The sequence below is a fragment of the Felis catus genome, chromosome X (genome assembly GCF_018350175.1).
Source record: "Felis catus isolate Fca126 chromosome X, F.catus_Fca126_mat1.0, whole genome shotgun sequence".
Lineage (NCBI taxonomy): Eukaryota > Metazoa > Chordata > Mammalia > Carnivora > Felidae > Felis > Felis catus.
Window position 1 is genome coordinate 94323838 of NC_058386.1, and position 18716 is coordinate 94342553.

Consider the following 18716-nt stretch of genomic DNA (forward strand, 5'->3'; position numbering starts at 1 on the left):
AAGAGCTCAGCGTCTAGTCTGGCCACGGAGTTTTACAGATGAGGTGACCGAATTTGTGCGGTCTTCTCGCTTTAAATGTAAACACCACAGCCAGAAGCCCACTTTGTTTACTAGGAAAACCAATTCCTCTCTGAATTAGCTTATGTTAAATGGTGTTTTCTTTCAGATGTTAACAAAATGGCAGGTGTCAAGTCATTAGTGTTGACATGAACTCTCTGAGACATGCTTCACCTGTAACTTCAGCAGCTTGGTTTAACTGGACCAGATCTTCCGTCGCTAATGGGAATTCATTAGCAATAGCTTTCGAGTGGTAAATTATTTTTCTAGGCCATATATTCAGTCCGGGTGACTCTTAGGCTAACAAAGGTGCAGTTTTAATTACCAGTCTTAAAGAGTTTCTTACACTGTAATGCATGCAGAAGATTTTGAAAACTCTAATGCCAATATATATTGGATATACATTATAGGATTTATCACTCTTGATTTCTTTGAAACTGGATTTTATCAATCTTGGGGAGCCAGTATTTCCTCTTTGTTTTACTCCACACACACACACACGCACACACACGCACACACACACACACACACAAATCCATTTCATTTATTTACTCAAAGATTCACTGAGTGCCTTCTACAGATCAGGTACTACACTGAGACAGACAAAAATTACCACCCTTATGAGGTTTACATCCTACTCGGGAGAGATAAAAAGTAAACAATGGTATAGTGTATTCAATGGTAATGTGTTGTGAAGAAAATTACAGCAAGATTAAGGTTATAGGGACGGGGAAGAGGGCCCCACATTAGGCTCTTCACTTACAGCGCTATAAAATAAATGAACTTTCAAAAAAGACACGAAGGAGACCCAACGAGTGAGCCACATGAATATCTGGGGAGAAGTGGCACTTAAGTAAAAAATTCCAATAACAGATACCTAACTTATCATGCATTGATGTGTTTTAGCCCTGAAATTCTCCTTTATTTCAGCTTTTTATTTTGGTATTGAAGAGGGGAAAAAAAGTATCTTTTACCCAGATCAGATACTCTAATGGAGTCATGGATTGACCATCTATGCTAAGGCTACTATGTTAATGGTTATATCAATAATGTTTTGGAAAGATTAGTGGGAATAATGCTGAAAACAGAATATGGGGGGGCGCCTGGGTGGCTCAGTCATTTAGCATCAGACTCTTTTTAACAATTTTTTTTAGTGTTTCTTTATTTTTATTTTTTTTATTTAAAAAAAAAATTTTTTTAACCTTTATTTATTTTTGAGACAGAGAGAGACAGAGCACGAACGGGGTAGGGTCAGAGAGAGGGAGACACAGAATCTGAAACAGGCTCCAGGCTCCCAGCGGTCAGCACAGAGTCCGGTGCGGGGCTCGAACTCCCGGACCGCAAGATCGTGACCTGAGCCGAAGTCGGACGCTTAACCAACTGAGCCACCCAGGCGCCCCAAGTGTTTCTTTATTTTTAATAGAGAGAGACAGAGCGTGAGCAGGAGAGGGGCAAGAGAAAGAGAGAGAGGGACACACAGAATCCGAAGCAGGCTGCAGGCTCTGAGCTGACAGCACAGAGGCCGTGAGATCGTGGCCTGAGCTGAAGTTGCAACGCTTAACCAACTGAGCCATCCAGGCTCCCCATTGGACTCTTGATTGCAGCTCAGGTCATGACCTCAGGGTCTTGAGATCGATGCTCAAGTCGGGTTACATGCTGACAGCATGGAGCCTGCTTGGAATTCTCGCTCTCCCTCTTTTCTCTGCCCCTCCCCCGCTCTCTCTCTTTCAAAACAAATAAATTTTTTTTTTAATTAGAAAAACAGAATATGGAATTATTGAGAGTAGATTTTCTTCTCTTTTCCTTATCAGTTTAGTTGTACTATAGTCTGTGTTTAAGTCTTAATTAGATTTTTTAAATTTTACTTTGCCATGACCATAGTGCAGTTATCAAAGCCAAGGTGTTGATGCTGATTTAGGCCAAGATGCAGAACAGTCCCATCACTGCCAGACTCCCTTTTGTTACCCTTCTATAACAACACATACCTCCTCCCCCCTCTGCCGTCTCTACCCCTGAGAACCATTAATCTGTTCTGCATTTCTATGATTCTGTCATTTCAAAAATATGATATAAATGAAATCACAGAGTATATAACATCTTGGGTTTTTTTTTTTTTTTTTTCAGTCCGCACAAATTCTCCAGAGACTCATCCAAGCTGTGTATATCAACACTCGCTTCCTTTTTCTTGCTGAGTCGTGTTCCATGGTGTAGATGTTTGGGCCATTTCCGTTTGGAGCTATTACAAATGAAGCCACTGTAAACATTTGTGTATAGGTTTTTGTGTGAATGTAAGCTTTTGTTTCTCTAGGATTAATGCCCAAAGAATGCAGTTTCTGGGTTGTAGGAGAGTTGCATGTTTAGTTTTGTAAGAAACTGCCAAGCTGTTTTTCCAGAATGACGGTGCCATGTATTCTCCCACCAGCAGTTTTTACACATCCTTGCCAGCATTTGGTATCGTCACTGTTTTTTTTATTTTAGCTCTTCTGATAGGTGTGTAGGGATATCTCATTGTGTTTTCATTTTGCTCTTCCCGGTGGTTAATGATGTTGAGCATCTTTTTATGTGTTTATTTCCTATCTGTGTATCCCCGTTGGCATAATATCGGTTCGTGTCTTTAGCTTATTTTTCTAACTGTATATTTTAAATGTTGAGTTTTCAAAAGTCTTTATATATTCTGGATAATAGCCCTTTGTCTAATATGTGGTATACAACTATTTTCTCTTAATCCATCACTTCTCTTTCCATCCTCTGAACCAAGGTCTTTCACGGAACAAAGGTATTTATTTTGACGAGGCCAAATTCATCACTCTTTCTTTTTAGGGATTGTCTTTTTGATGTCCCATCTAACACCTCCTCACCAAACATGGTTCCTGAAGAGTTCTTCAAATTTGTGTTCTAAGGTTCTGTGATGTTATGTTTCACATTTAAGCATGTGTCCCATTTTGAGTTATTATTTTTTTTTTTTATTTGAGGGAGAGCGAGAGTGCCTGTGTGCTTGTGCTCCAGCCGTGGCGGGGGGGGGGGGGTGGGGGTGGGGCGTGAGCAGTGGAGGGGCAGAGAGAGAGAGAGAGGGAGGGAGGGAGAGAGAATCTTAAGCAGGCTCCATGCTCAGTGTGGATGCCCGATGCAGGGCTAGATCCCACGACCCTGGGATTGTGACCTGAGCTGAAATCAAGAGTCGGACGCTGAATCAACCGAGCCACCCAGGCGCCCCTTGAGTTAATTTTTGTATAAAAGTGTGAGGCTCAGGGTAGAGTTCTGTTTTTTTGTGGTTGTCCACTTGCCCCAGCACCACTCGTTCACTGAAGTACTTCCTCACCCTTGTCACAGACCGGTTGAGCATATTCGCGTAAGTCTGGTTCTGGGTTCTGTTGACTATTCCATCGTTCTGCATCTGTTGCTCTATCTTGGTTCCTGCAGCCACGAGGCAGGACTTAACACCAGGCAGAATGATCCCACCCACTTTACTTTTCAAGGTATTTTCCCTACGCTAAGACCTGTTTCTTTCCACATAAATTTTTAGAACAAGCCGGTCTGTGACTCCACAAAACCGTGCTAGGGTGTTGCTAGAAATTCTAATGCCTTAGAATTTTGTGATGGCGTATGTGATGTTAAAGAAGTTAAAAAAGGGTAATTCTAATAAGGAAGACAATTTATTTTCCTCTGTGGTGTCTTGCTGGGTCTCATTTTCTACAGGGATCCCAATTTTTATGGTTTTCATTTCTTATTTGTTCTGTTAAAGATTTATTTATTTATTTATTTATTTATTTATTTATTTATTTATTTACACAATCTCTACACCCAGAGTGGGACTCGAACTCATGGCCGGGAGGTCAAGAGCCACATGCTCCACCGACTGAGCCAGCCAGGCCCCCCAACTGCTATGATTTTTAAAACACTGAATGACTATTAATTGGTCATTTCGCTTCAGATATAACTTGGGTGTCTTTTTTAATTGCGAAAATTACCTTTTTTTCCCCAAAGGATTGCCACATTCTTGATTTACATATATAACTTGCAGGTTCGAAATTATTGATCTATTTTTAAATTTAAAACTTTCTTGAAGGCTTACTTCCAGAATTTTTAAGACCCCCTCCCCCCCGCATCAGATTTTTATGTACAAGATTCCTAAACCTATTGTTCTGCCTTAAGGAAGTTATGGTTTACCTCTCCCGTTGTTTTAAACAAATACATTTCCTCAGCGCAAAAGAGGATATGCCACTAAAGCATCGGGATTTAGGGTATTGCAGTTTGGGATGTGCTTATTATTCTCATGCTTTGATCTTTGATTCTGCAAAAGAAAAACTTAAAAATTACAAAAAGAATCTGGTAAACCTCTTAGTTTAAGTAGGACACTTGGAAACTTACCCGTAGGTGTTAAAAAAAAGGAGGGGGGGGGGACTGTTAAATTGATTAGGGCTTAAGAAGAATGGAAGAGAAAGTGTCACCTTGTTGCTTTTGGGTGAGGGAAAGTGAATGAGGTCATGCTTTCATTTCTGTCTTGCTTTCTCAAGATAAAACTTTTCCACGCTTCTTTCTGCTAAATGATTTAGGGTGGAGGCACCCCCCCCCCAACAACAACAAAAAAACACCCAAACCTCTGGATACCTTTCCTGTCCTGTTTATATTCTAGATTGGCTTTTATTGCTTTAACAAAATATATCGCTGGTGGCCTATAACATTATGAATGTGGTATTAAGTGGTTAGGCTTAGAAAGCAGGAGTTTGAAAAACACAGTCCAATTCTACTACCTTAAATACAGTTAGCAGAATTACTTCTCAATAATGAAAACTTCCCTGGGTTAGAGCCAATGGCTCATCGTTTCAGTGCAATCATTACAGTGAGGATTACTACCGCTAATATCAACCGTAGTTTCTTCCCGCAACAACACCTAACTTTGCCTTCGGTGATGGTCGCAGCTGCACCATAACCTTCCCCATAATTGAACAAAAAAAAAAAAGTGTGATTTAAGGAAGAATGCAGTGTAATGGTACTCATCATAAACAGATATTCCAATTTCTTTTTTCACACATAGGTGATCTGCACTTTTTGGTATTTATTTGGTCTAATGAGGGACTTAATAGTTCATTCTTTAAGGCAGTGAGTTCTCAGAATCAGTAAGCCTATGACAGTCTACCCCATCAAAAGAACACTGCTGATGGCTTTAGCCAGTTTTCAAGGTAGCATAGTACCAGGCAGAGGGATAAACAGGGAGGAAAGAAGTTATCCTTGCGTGGATGACTTTTTGCTAACAATATGATTTTTAGCAAGTGAAGGCCACACAAGCCATTTGATTTGTGGCGGAATTATAATGAGACTTTTTAGCTGTACCAGGTAACAGGTTGCCAAATAAAATATTGAGCGAGCAACACTGGTCAGTTACAATTCAGTCTCTAAAAATGTGAGCCAGCTAAGTATAATGTTTATGGATCCAACTTCATTCTCAAGGAAATAAAAACCGGGGCATCTCAGCAAAAATATAATTAGTAACATTTATGGGGCATCTCCCATATGTTTGAAGAGTAAGGCCCTGTAACACTTTATGACGCCCCAGTATTTTTGTGGCCAATCGTAGGGATAACCCTACATTGTGCTCAGGATTCTGTGTTGGGCTAAATTTAACAAATGACCATTATGCGTGGAAAATAGCAGCCATTGTTGTTGAATTAAACTCTCTCTGGAGATCAAAAAAATCTTTTCATGAAGCTAATAAAAATTAATGGCAACATAACCAAAGAAATTAACATAATCATAAAAGAATGGATAGGAGCTGAAAACCTAGTGCAATTGTGGAATTATACCTAGTAAAGGAACCCTAAGCTGTGTAAAGCTGGGGACTGTTTGTCTAAAGAATTCCAAACGTATACATGCACAAAAAATTGGATTTTTCAGCTAGACCTTTAAGCCAGCTGTTCATGACAAACTCCCAGTGAAATGGAATTAAGTTGTGTTGTGTTCTGAAAACATATATATGTGCTTGCAAGAATTACAGGGAAGAATTAGGCTCCTATGGAGTACTTGGTGATTCTTAAAGTGAATATTGGCAATCTTAGAGACGTTTTATTAGACAACGAGGCAACAATTTTTCTCTGGGAACATGTCTCCACAATAATAGAGGAAGTCAGAAACTATTTCATATGCAAATACATCTGAACCTCTTCATGAATGCATTTAACACTTTGAGGTGATGGCGACATCTGGTAACAAGTAGAAACCAGCGGCTTATAAACTATGGTTTCATGTTACCACTTCATCTGAATTAGTCATTTAAAGGGGTTTTCTATGTCTTCCTAAGAACTGACAAGGTTAATCTTGGACTAGGGCAGGCAGGCAGGCAGGAAATGCAAAAGCCGCTCTTTCTTTTGAAGGTTTCAGCATTCCTCGTGAGGTCCAAAAGTGCTCGTTTTAAAGTTTAGAAAACTAAAGCAGTGGTGTCTTGACAGCTAAGTGAGATTTCTCTTTCTTTGTGTGGTAAGTTTGAGGGAAAACTCGATAGAATTCAGAGTTCTTTATACTTTCCACTCTCCTTCTTTTCTCTGAAGTGCCTTCATTTTCTCAAAGTGGATTCGGGGCCACTGGAAAGACGTAACCTATCATTTGTTTTCCAAATTAGCTCTCAGGAATCATCTTGTTTTGTAGAGTTACCCAATGTGACAAGAGTAGATGCCTTTTACGTTTGTATTTGTTTGGTTTGCATTAAAAGAGCTGTGTTTGCTCTTCGTTATGTAATAAACCACGATAGCAGGTGACTTTCATTCCTTTGATACAATGTCATTAGCATATATTCATTTAACAGATACTTACTGAGTCCCTACTGTGTGCCAGACAGTGTTCTAGATGCTTGAGATACATTGGCAAACGAAGCAGACAAATCACTGCCTTCATGGAGCTTAATAAATATTAAATATTAAAGCAGTAGAGCGATCTTAAATTATTTAATGCCCTCAACTTTTAAAGACTTCCAGGGCATGAGTTTTGAGAACAGTGTTCTACATTTTATCTGAAGTTTGAATAGGGAAAAATTGACAATTTGTTTGGAATATATGGCAATAAACTGGAAACTGATAAGTAAATATTTGACTTTTGGGCTGTCACTTTCGCTTTTCATTAACGAGTGTTCTCATTAGACCCCTTGGGTGACCGAGGAAGGGTACTAGTTTAGCATGGGGATTTATTCTTTAGGATGGGCTTCGTTTGTGTGCAGGGAGGTGCTGAAAAGACTCACTAGCCCTAGAAATTAATGCTAACATGTGGCATTTGTAAATGTTGCCTTCGGTCCTCTGAAGAATTCTAGCATACTTCGTGTTCCCCATGGAAAATGAATGTATTGCTCAGTTATTTTTGCAAGAGCTGACTCAAAGGAGATGACATGATGGTTCCTGTCCTGCAGTGAAATAAGATGATGGCTTGGGGTGGAAAACTGACGAGGTCATGCCCATATTTGCTCACATCCCTTGTTCGTTTCCTTTTATAGAGGAACACCAACGAGACTTTCGTTTCCTAGTTTTTACGTTTCCTCTTCGCATTTTCTTTTCATGCCGGTTTTCCTCTCCCTTTTCTGAAAATTGCATTGATGATTTGGAATTCCATCGGCTCCCACTGTGCTTTGCAGTAGTGTGGGTACCACTTATGGTGGCCATGGCAGAGGCATGATACCCATTTTAGGCAGTCCTTTACATATATGGGCACAGACGCTCTGACTGAGGGGTGTGGAAGGCATGTTTCATAACTTTTATATTTCCTGATGCCATCTAATACACTGCCTTTTACACTGTTTGTCTAAGTGAGTGAATACGAGCCAGGAATTTTGTTTTTGCTTGCCAGTATACTGAATACTTTCTCATAAGCACACGGAATTTTTTAAAACTTATTTTCATGGAAATTTTCAAACATGCAAAGTAAAAATAACGTCATGAACCACCCCCCCCCGCTTCAACAATTATCAATATTTACCGTTCTTATTTCATCTTTTCTCTCCCCTTCCTTTATATTTGTTGTTGGGGTTTGCTCTAAAATACCCCATATGTCGGGGCGCCTGGGTGGCGCAGTCGGTTAAGCGTCCGACTTCAGCCAGGTCACGATCTCGCGGTCCGGGAGTTCGAGCCCCGCGTCGGGCTCTGGGCTGATGGCTCAGAGCCTGGAGCCTGTTTCCGATTCTGTGTCTCCCTCTCTCTCTGCCCCACCCCCGTTCATGCTCTGTCTCTCTCTGTCCCAAAAATAAATAAACGTTGAAAAAAAAATTAAAATACCCCATATGTTACCCATGAATACTACAGCGCACCTGATTTTTAATGTTTCTTTTTCTTTTTCTTTTTTTAAGTAACCTCCAGGCCTAATGTGGGGCTTGAACTCATGACCCCAAGGTCAAGAGTCACATGGTCCACCGACCTAGCCAGCCAGGCACCCCTAGTTTTTAATATTTTAAAATAGTAATAATTTCTGCATTTCACACAGACTTTAGCTTTCAAACCCTTTCTGTTTTAGTTGATGTCAGAGCAACGCGTACTGTTTATCAGAAGGAAAATGGTTTGCCACCTAGGAGCTGGGTATTTTGAAACAACTTTGTAAGAAATATATCGCCATTCTTCATCCTTTAAAAAAATTTATTGGAAGTTTCTAAACTATACCGTCATGATAAATTCACGTCTTACGGGCATTAACCTGATTCTGCAAAATGTGCTATGTCATGGTCCCCTCAGAATTGATACTAATGCATTAATTTTTCTTTTCCTAATTCAACAGCCACAGAACTCCCATTAAAACCTAGAAGTGCACTTTTGGCCATTATATTTTCAGTTTTGAAATTTCTCGTCAAGCCCTACACACCGTACGTGTTTTGTCTCTCTAAAATTTGATGACTCCGTGATACATGTTGCTAAATAAAGCACCAGTTCTCAAAAAAAGTGTTGGCATACAGGCCCTTGGGGATCAAAATTACTTGCATACCGACACTAAGATGTTACCTGCTTCTTCATCCGTGTTAACATTTGCAAGGACGGTTGGGAAAGCAAGGATGGTAAAACTACCGACGCTTTAGCATTTCATTTATGAATGTCCTCAAGGAAGCAAGAAAAATCAATTTTATTAAATCTGAACTCTTGGGCATACGTCTTTTTTTTCTTTTTTTCTTTTTTTTTAAGTAAGCTGCATGCCCAGCATGGAGCCCGACATGGGGCTTGAACTCACGACCCTGAGATCAAGGCCTGAGCTGAGATCTAGAGTCGGTCGCTTAACCGACTTGAGCCACCCAGGCACCCCTGGGCATACATCTTTCACTATAGTGAAAGCTTTCTCACCGGAAAAGTACCTGTGCGGTTGTTAGAGTTGCGAGCTAAATTAGCCGCATTTTTTTTAAAAAAATAGAAAACTTTTTACTTGAAAGATTGAATGGCACGTTAACTGATTATGCAGACCTGAGTATCTGGCAGATACTTTATCAAAAAGGAACCAAGTGAAGGGCGCCCGGCCGGCTCAATCGGAAGAGACTGGTCACTCTTGATCTCGGGGTCGTGATTTTGAGCCCCACGTTGGGTACAGCAATTACTTAAAAACTTTCAAAAATGAACCAGGTGTGCCTGTTACTGCAAGGTAAACAACTGAGCGTATTTGTTGCCAATGGTAAAATGAGAGCTTTCAAGCAAAAATTCAAATTTTTGAAAACTTGCATCAAGTGTCAGTACTTAGATTTTTCTGAGCTCGGTGGTATTTTTAGTTTTTATTTATTTATTTTTTTTGTTTTTTTTAATTTAACTTTCTTTTGCATTTTTTTAAAATTCACATCCAAATTAGTTCGTATATAGTGAAGCCATGATTTCAGTAGATTCCTTAATGCCCCTGACCCATTTAGCCCATCCCCCCTCCCACAACCCCTCCAGCAACCCTCAGTCTGTTCTCCATATTTATGAGTCTCTTCTGTTTTGTCCCCTTCCGTGTTTTTATATGATTTTTGTTTCCCTTCCCTTATGTTCATCTGTTTTGTCTCTCAAAGTCCTCATGTGAGTGAAGTCAGAGTGGTGGTATTTTTAATGAAAGTGGTTGGTTGGGTATTGTAAAATGAAGTGAGACAACATTTGGAAGAGGTGCATTAGTCACACAATATTGTTCCAAATGACCGGTGCATGATGTTACAAAATCAAGCATGGGTAAAAGGTCCATTTAATGTGCAAGGTAGACCAATGGATTTTAATGTAACGGAGTATGAAAAATTCATAGGTTTGGTATCAGATTCCACACTGCAAGTAACATTTACAAAACTCCCACTTCTCAAGTTTTGCTGTAGCATTATAAGGAAGAATATCCATAATTATCTGAAAGGGCTCTTAAAACACTTCTTTCAACAATGTATCTATATGAGGCCGTATTTTCTTCCTTACACTTGAACCTAAAACAACATTGAAGGCAGAAGCATACATGGAAATCCAGCTGTTTTTGTATTTAGTTAAATGATAAAGCAGTTTGCAAAAATGTAAACAATACACTTTTCACTCATATTGGGGGGAATATAGTGATTTGCATTAAAAATGTTATTCGTGTTAACACATAATAGTTTATTGTTATTTTTAAGTAAATATCTTAAGATTTCCCAGTTGTAGTTTCTTTTTTTTTGTAATGTTTATTTATTTTTGAGAGAGACAGAGACAGAGAGAGAGAGAGAGAGAGAGTGCGAGTGGGGGAAGGACAGAGAGAGGGGGAGACACAGAATCCGAAGCAGGATCCAGACCGAGCTGTCAGCACAGAGCCCGATGCAGGGGCTCGAACTCACAGACCGCGAGATCATGATCTGAGCCGAAGTCAGATGCTTAACCGACTGAGCCACTCAAGCACCCCCCAGTTGTAGTTTCTAATATGATAAACGCATTGATAGATCAAACCTACATATGAAAGACCTCTTTGGGGTCCTCAGGTCCTGAGGCCAAAACTTCAGGAAACTCTGAGTTGAGTTTTTGTTGTTTCCAGTCTTTATCTTTCTCCTCTCCCATTTCCTTCTTCTTTTTTTTTTTTTGAGTGAGAGACCCTCAGGATAGAAAAGTGTGAGATGTCTGAGTTGTTCCTTTATATGGTTTTATTAGCTATGAACAGAACACAGATGGCTTCTTTTCCAGTGTTACTGAGATGTAATTGACATTAACATAGCATTAGTTTCAGGCGTACCGCATAATGATTGCATATTTATATACATTGTGAAATGACAACCACAAAAAGGCTGGTTAACCTCCAGCTCCTCACACAGGTAGGCATTTTCTTAGGATGAGACGTTCTGGGTTTACTCTCTTAGCAAACTTCAAATACACAATTCGGTATTGTTAACTGTAGTCCCAACAGATGGCTTTTCAGTCGGCTCCTCGCCCTGTCTGTAGTTCTGCTGACTAGTTTTGGAGGACTCCTACTTATATCTACCTTCTATTTATTTCCATTTTTTTGTTTCAGTGCATTAGGGCAAAGTGTATAATTTAACGTGTAACAAGACACCGCACTTTAAAACCTTGATTACTTTCTGACACAAATGCAGAGCTAATGAATACTACTGAGGAGACATCCCTTGGACTACTGGAATAATTAAGATATATTTGTGGCTTATTTCCCCCTCAGGTATGAAAAGAATGATAACACAAACCAGACACACTTGGTTGTTAAAACGGACACATCCGTGCCGCGGGAAGGTGGCGTGCCTAATACTCCTCCCGGTATAAATTGCCTATACTTTGCAATATAGTCCAAAATACGGTAGCAGTTCCCAGCATGTTAATTGACGTAAGGTCCCTTGGCTTCAATCCTTCACTCACTGTGGGTGTTCTTATTTGTTTGTTTGCTTTGTAAGTCATGAAGATGGGTAAAATCCAATTTCATTAGAGGACAATAGGTCAGTGTTCCTGAGGTGCGTCACCGAGCACAGTGGGAGAGGCCTCCAGCGTGTATGTCACACATGGAAAGAATATACCTGGTACTGGGCGGGGTGGAAAGCATGACGTTTGAATGAAAGTTACCCTTATACGTCTGTGAAAGGCTCAGGCAACTTTGGGTGTGCCTCCTTCCTTCCTTTCCGCCCTTCGGGGTGTGTGTGTGCTCAGAGGTGCATGTGTGTGTGAACTTTTAACTTTATGGATTTGTTTGTACCATCTGAGAGAGAGAGAGAGAGAGAGAGAGAGCTTTACGCGTGCAGATAAAACAGGTTGGTTTCCATTGGCTTTCCTCAGCACTCATCGTGGTGAATTTGGAATGCAGTGTAAAAGTGGTTTTCATTCCGTGGCCTGCTTAGAAACACGTGAAGCGTCTTACACAACCCTTGCCACCGTCTTCTGTTCCCAAACCAGCTTTTGTTGCCCACCGTAAAATCCGAGATGCTGCTCGCAAATAGTCTCAGACGTGCACACGCACAAACGCACTCCACCTCCCCACCCCGACCGTGCACACCCACACATACCCGATGATGAGACATTTAGGTTACCAAATGGGCCACAGACTAAAACTGGCTGAACTACTGATGTGATAGGACAGTCTTTAAGAAAATGTCCTTGTACTGAGGCGCCTGGGTGGTTCAGGCAGTGAAGCGTCCGACTTTGGCTCAGGTCATGGTCTTGTGGTTTGTGAGCTCACAGCCCCGCATCAAGCCTGCCTGGGATTCTCTCTCTCTCTCTCTCTCTCTCTCTCTCTGCCCCTTCTCTACTTGTGTTCTCTCTCTCTCTCAAAATAAATAAGCTTAAAAAAAAAAAAGCCATAGCGTTCAGAAAGCTAGAAAGCATTTGCATTCAATCCAGACGGCCACGGAAGGGAAAGTCCAGGAATCTGATTCCAGGTAGCGTTATCATTGAAGAGGTTAACAGTGCTTGAGACAGACCCATCTGAGTGGTCTGAAGGGACAAGTATGGCACAGCAAAGGTAACACTGGGAAAACCCAACATTTCTGATCCAGCGCTGATACAGTCCTCTTACCTTAGGCAGTTGTCTGCGCCCCCGTTTTCTGTCGGTAAAACGCGTGATAAGGCATGCGTGTGCCTCCTTCCTACCAGTCAGCTCGAAGTGTTGGCGAGTTGCTTTTACAAATGGAGAAACTGAGACTCCAGAAAGTGGAACAGGCTTCACCTAGTGAGTCAGCAACGGAGACGGATGGAAACACACAGCCTCTGGTTCCTTCTGTTCTGCATTTGTTGCCTTTTGATACTTGACGCAGTTTTTGTGACTGATGGAAGGAAGCGCTTCCGTGAAGGAGGCAAATCGTAATCGACTGGTGGCTCGTGGCGGTTCCCGATGAGGACAGGAGAGCACTCTGCCTCGTAGCGTGGACCATCCTGAACCTTGTCACGAGTGAGCGCAGGTTCGAGCTGCCTCCTTGTTTTCGAGAATTCAGGATGTCAGAAAACGCTTCGGGTTGCTTTACATTATTTCAAAAGGACTGGAGTATCCGTTACGCCCCTTTGATTCCTATTAGGTAGATAGGGCAGATGGTATTCTCTGGCTGTTGCATCTCATCGCATCTTTAGAGTAACCCTGTGAAGCATGTGGAATTAGCTCCATTGATACAGGTATGACCCTAGGGCTCAGAGAAGCTAAGGAATTGTTCAAGGTCACACGGAATTCAAGGCTGGCTCGCTCCCGAGACCCTGATGCTTGCACCGTGCTCCATTTCCTTCCAGACGATCCACTTGCCCCGTGTCAGTATTAGAAGTGGTCTCTTGAGCACAGTACCCCTATTGATTTTCTGTTCTCTCCCCTAATGGGCATCCTCAGATACCTGGTGGCTTAATTCAGCAGTTTACTGATTAGATACCGCTTGATTGGCTCTAAAGCAAATTTCAGTAACCAGAATAGCAGGTGTCACATAACCTAACGCCTACCATGCGCCAGGACGTGATCTAAATTTTGAACGTGTCTTAAGGGATTCTTAGGGGAAGTTGTTACTATGACCATCCCTGGAGGAGAAAATAGAGACACAGTAGCTTAAGCAACTTACCCAAGGACTCACATAGCCCTTAACTGCTGGGTGACACTGCCTCTGAATACAAAATTATTCCGTTCAGCCGAGTATTGGCTGTATTCCTTTGTGCTATGCTGGTAGAAGGTATAATCCCTATACTTAATAGCTTACATTTTCGAAAGAAAACAAGACACAGATACTTGGCAATCAATGCCTACAACGCCTATCATAAGGAGCATAAATGTTGTATGAAGGCATGATTAGGTATAGATTGAAACGAACAATGGAGAACATAAGTGGTCTGAGACCGTTCATTGGCCTTTCTGAGTATTGTACTTTCCTATGGACGAGTGACTGGGGCACTGGGGAAAAGCTGGTTCCATGTGGTTCTAAAATAAGCAGGTTACTTGGCTAATGTTCAAGCTCTAAATAGGTATGTGGGTTGTAGCTATTTGACCTGAACCAACTTTTAAATTCCCCGATGCTCTTGCAAGATTTGAGTGAAGCTGGAATTTTAAAAATTAACCTTTCACTGGGGCGCCTGGGTGGCTCAATCGGTTGAGCATCCGACCTTGGCTCGGGCCGTGATCTCACGGTTCGTGAGTTCGAGCCCCACGTCGGGCTCTGTGCTGCCAGCTCAGAGCCCACTTTGGATCCTCTGCCCCGCCCCTACTTACACTGTCTCAAAACTCAATAAAACATTTTTTAAAAAATTACCTTTTTGCCTAATGTCGTAAAGTTAGAGTTTACTAATACTTGGCAAAATACCAGGAGGCTGTCAGGAAGGGGATTCGTAAGTATTGTATCACTCTTTTGTCAGGGTGTTCTCCTTTTCTAGCAGGAAGTGTTATGACTTGCTCTCTAAAGTTGCAATTGTAAGAAGAATGTTGGGTTTCCAGATTGGCGTTTCTGGGCGTGGGAGGTTCCTTCTATTAGTGCTGCCAGAGAGAAAGAAACAGGTTTGCTCTCGCCGTGGTGGAAGGGTAACTATTTTCATATTATTTTGGTAGGCTCTAACTTTTAGATGACTGGATATTTAAGCAGAAATTTCCTTTTAAAAAGTTCGAAATTCTTCCTCTGTGTTTGGGTGGTTCAACATTTGGAGATGCATTTGAAACCTTACTTATTCAAGTAGAATCAACTCGAAGAGAAACATGTTTGAAGTTTGAGAGTCTCCAAATGTCTCTTTATATTCTGTCTTGTCTTCATTTGGGGCATAGTCTAGGGACGTTGTGCTTTTTTAAAAATTGGTCTTGAAATCTTCATTATATCCCCGTATCTGTCAAGTGAGAGGCCCAAAGGCTTAAATGACAGAAACTATTACTTTGTATCTTGTGTGTGTGTATGAGGGGGATGGAATTTCAAATGTCTTTGATGCCTTTGATCCATACATGGTGTTTCAGAATTCTGTGAAGGAGATGAGGTAGCTGTCATGATTAGACCAGTATTCTACTCTTATAAAATGACTTATGACAAACGTTGTGAGAGTATTTGCTTATACTCTACAAGGTACCTGAAAATCAGTGGTGGTGGAATTTTGTGCTGTTACTGTATCGTGGTAGTAATAGAGATTTCGGTGCCCACGTATTCGTCACGGATTTCCATCAGGTGGGGATCGTGTAAGTTTTGTTTCTCCTTATTTCAACAAAGCTAAACCTCTGACTCCGATACCCGTCTGAAGTAAAAAGTGTTTTCTCGGTTAACAAGTACTATATCTGAGAACGTATAAGCAGGGTATGTAACAATGCAGGAGACACGTCCAGTGACGAATAGATAGGCTTTCAGTTTAGCTCAAAGTCAAAGCTAAAATTGTATCGCTTGTGATTTTTGAGTTGTAACATCATAATATTTTGCTTTGAATTGAAGCATGTTAATTAACTAGTCTGATCTTGTGATGTGTGTGTACGTGTGTATATGTGTGTGTATATATATATATATATATATATATATTGCCTCTATGTGTGTGTATATGTGTGTGTGTATATACACACACACATACACACACACACACACACACACACACACACACACACACACACACACCTGAAGGTTGCCCTTGGCTTCAGTGTTAATTTTCACAGGAAAGGACAATGGGAATACCCCTCAGAGGTCAATTAATTTCATCAGCAGCAGAGACATTTTGTCATGAATTATTCAGATATTTTGGGAGTGTTGATGTTTACTTAGGAAATATGGACGGGCTTAGACCTTTGAAAAGGAGAGAAGGCAGTTTCAATCCAAGGAATTAATACAACCTTAGCTTTGTAAAGATGGGAGAAGGAGAGGGGTCACTGTGATGTTTTATCTTTGGCTTTGATAGTATTCTCCGTCACAGGGAAAGGGGCTTTTTGACTATGATAAGGACATATATTAAATATCTGTGGAACCCTTGCCTGGTAAGAATTTAAAGAATGTCTTCAATCTGACTAAATTGAAGTGAATGTTTCCATTATTGGAAAGGTTACTAACCTATTTTTAAATAGCCATTACTTCAAGATCTTATCCCTTTTTTTTTTTTTTTATTAAGTACAAAAAGAAGACAGGCAACGTTTACTTTAAATGGAAGTATTTGATATTCCTCCAGGAAATGACACAGGATTAGCCACCCTTTGGGGTTTAAGTGACTCCTAGATATTGGTACTTGAAAAAAAAGATCAATTCGAATCTAGCCGATGCTAGATTCTAGAATAGAATAGAGGTGTTTCCAGAAAATGAACTCGTTTCTTAAGAGAGCTATGTAGGGCAAAATCATGAGATGTCTGGAGTGATGGGTTCATGGGTGTTTATTGCACTGTTTCCTCTTTTGTGTATATTGAAAAGTTTTCATAATAAGATATTTGAGCATAGCTTTAGTTTGGGGGCAATTGACATTTATTTCCAAACATTAGTTTTACCTAGGAATTGCAGATCTGTCGAAACATGATTTGCCGCATGATGTGTGTCATTGTAAAGGTGAACTGTGCTGCCTGATTGTCAAAATTGTAGCAAGTACAAACGTGTGTGTTGGGGGGGGGGGAACAAAACTTTCTGTTTGACTTTCAGCTCAATTCAAAGGACAGGCTGCAAACATCTTGAGTAGTTTCGTAGTATCTTGAAGCATTAAACAAGAGGAGATAGTTAAAGCATGCTAATAAGGCAATTGCATGTGAAGAATGTGGGAACATTATTATGTCTTGACTACTTTGTTCACAGCTTTTTCTAACAGACTGCATTTTTTAAAACCACAGGAGACAACTATATAGGCTACTTAAGTATGTTCACTTTCCCTACTTGCCTCCATCAAAGTTTATTCAACACACATTTAGTAGGTGCTTATTGTGGGCCAAGATACAAAGTCAAATAAGATACTAACCCTGCTTTCAAGGAGCTCACAGACTAGTGGAAGAAATAGAGAAGGAGATGTTCATACTGAAAGGGGCGAGGCTACGGGAATTGGGGAAGGGGAGTTAGTAGCTAGCAGCTAGAACTCCATGGTGTGCCTCCTTTAAAATTTTTTTTAACGTTTATTTATTATTGAGAGACAGAGAGACACAGAGTGTGAGTAGGGGAGGGGTAGAGAGAGGGGGAAGACACAGAATCTGAAGTAGGCTCCAGGCTCTGAGCGGTCAGCACAGAGCCCAACGTGGGGCTCGAACTCACGAACCGTGAGATCACGACCTGAGCCGAAGTCAGTCGCCTAACCAACCGAGCCACCCAGGCGCCCCAGTGGTGTGCCTCCTTTAAAACAATGCAAACAGGGGCACCTGGGTGGCTGAGTCCTTTGAGCGTCCGACTTTGGCTCAGGTCATGACCTCGCGGTTCGTGGGTTCGAGCCCCGCGTCGGGCTCTGTGCTGACCGCTCAGAGCCTGAAGCCTAGAGGCTGCTTGGGATTCTGTGTCTCCCTCTCTCTCGTCCCTTGCCCCACTCATGCTCTCTCTCTCTCAAAAATAAACACTCATTTAAAAACATTTTTAAAAAGATCAGAGTTAGCCTTGAGTCACTGATGAGCTTTCTACAGGCCATTTCTCAATTGACTTGGAATTTGAAACCTATTTTGTCATGGAGGCAGTAGTTAAGGTTTTTCAGGTCACTTCACAAATGTCCCTGAAATGATATACTGTGTTACCTGAAGTAATATAATTATCTTTTAGGTTTACTTATTTATTTTGAGAGGGAGAGAGAGAGAGAGAGAGCGAGCGAGCACAAGCGGGGGAGGAGTCGAGAGAGAGGGAGAGAGAGAGAGAGAGAGAGAGAGAGAGAGAGAATCCCAAGCAGGCTCCGCGCTGGCTGCACAGAGCCCAGCGCGGGGCTTGAACCCACAAACGGGGAGATCGTGACCTGAGCTGAAACCGGATGCTCAACCAACTGAACCACCCAGGCGCCACAGAAGCAATATATTTTTGTGTTCACACTGTTTTAATCCAAGTGCATTATAGTTCCGTCAGCCAGATTCTTTATTCTCTGTAGTCCTCAGTACTGGATAACCTAACAGAATACACAACAGTGCCTCATGGGAAAATGCTGTCAGTTTCATTTGGGGTCACCTAGCCATGTCCTCTGTTAAGTTTTCCCAATTTGTGGCTGCAATGTCAAGTAGAATTAGCAGAAGATCTAGGCTTGAAAAACAGCTTCACTAAATAAAGTATGCGGTACAAATGCATCGGCATCAGAAGCCGTTTGTAATAATGCTGAAGTGCTGGAGTAGTCGACAGCAAAATCCGTCACCACTTCTTCGTGCTTGAACCTTTCCTGAACTTTCAGATCTAG

At 41.2% G+C, this 18716-nt stretch overlaps 1 protein-coding gene across 4 annotated transcripts in view; it reads left to right on the top strand.

Moving 5' to 3' along the window:
• PLS3 (plastin 3) overlaps positions 1 to 18716 on the top strand; it is a 93332-nt gene that overhangs the window by 15945 nt on the left and 58671 nt on the right. The window contains exon 1 of one of the 4 annotated variants that reach the window (XM_045050422.1): positions 14906 to 14952. The exons of the other annotated variants lie outside the window; for them this stretch is intronic. The gene's annotated coding sequence lies outside the window, so the exon portion shown is untranslated. Of the gene's footprint in view, positions 1 to 14905; positions 14953 to 18716 lie in introns of those variants that run through there. 4 annotated transcript variants of the gene reach the window in all.